Below are 1108 nucleotides of genomic sequence, written 5' to 3'. Positions count from 1 at the left end.
ACACACACACACACACACACACTCACACACACACACACACACATAACAATCACTCAGTTCTCACATCCATATCCTCTTATCTGTTTGAAATGTCATCTGCGCACCTCGTGTTACGAGAGGTCAGCTAAACCAGCCTGCACTGTGTACGCATAATATTCTTGACATCTTTATTGTGTAGGCCCTATTGGTGATGTTTCATGGAATATGGAAATCTTACAGTACAGTGCTGGGTAGTAAGTCTCTGTGTAATCTGGATTACATAATCAGATTTCAATTGAGTACTCGATTACATTTTAAAATGCTCATAATCAGATTACTTTTTTATGGATTACGTGATTACATATTCATAAAGTGCCAGTAAAATATTCATAATTTATTGATTCTCCAAGTTTCCATTCCAAAAATCCTACTTTGCCATACATTTAGCTTTGGCTATAGACACACTATAGAATGGCCGTGTACATGTAAATTTACATTTAGCTATTTAGTCATTTAGCAGATGCTTTTATCCAAAGCGACCTACAAATGAGGACAATAGAAGCAATCGAAACCAACAAAAGAGCAATGATACACAAGTGCTATGACAAGTCTCGGTTAGCCTAACGCAGTACACGTAGCAAGGTGTTTTTTAATATAATAATTAAAAAGAAAACAAATAGATCGAATAGAAAAAGAATGGGAAACGCTTGTAAATGTCATGTAAATAATTTTGTAACCCTACATTTGGGGGGAAAAAGAGAAATGATAGGGAAAAACTAATATAAAAAGTAGTCAGAGTACATAACCTAAAATGAATAACCTAGAGATTACATTGCTGACCACAATTTTCCTCATGTAATCTGTATTTCAGTAACAAACTACAAATTGTAAGTAATCTATCCAGCACTGCCAGTGAATTACCTCAGATTGGATCTTGGTTTATGTGTTTCACATGACTTCACACAGGATCAGTTATTATATTATTAATATTCCCATGTAACACATTTGCATGAAAGTAAACAAGTCTTGGGTTTCTGTTAATTAGAAAAATGAATCTGTGGTCTAAGTGTACCATATATGTTTCAATAACTTTTTAAAACTTGTATTTAATGTGTGAAATGTTTGTTCC

Source organism: Sinocyclocheilus grahami, unplaced genomic scaffold, assembly GCF_001515645.1.
Source record: "Sinocyclocheilus grahami isolate Dianchi unplaced genomic scaffold, SAMN03320097.WGS_v1.1 scaffold252.1, whole genome shotgun sequence".
In the NCBI taxonomy this organism is placed as follows: Eukaryota; Metazoa; Chordata; class Actinopteri; order Cypriniformes; family Cyprinidae; genus Sinocyclocheilus; species Sinocyclocheilus grahami.
The sequence above is the reverse complement of the archived record's forward strand: the minus strand, read 5'-3'. Positions refer to the sequence as shown.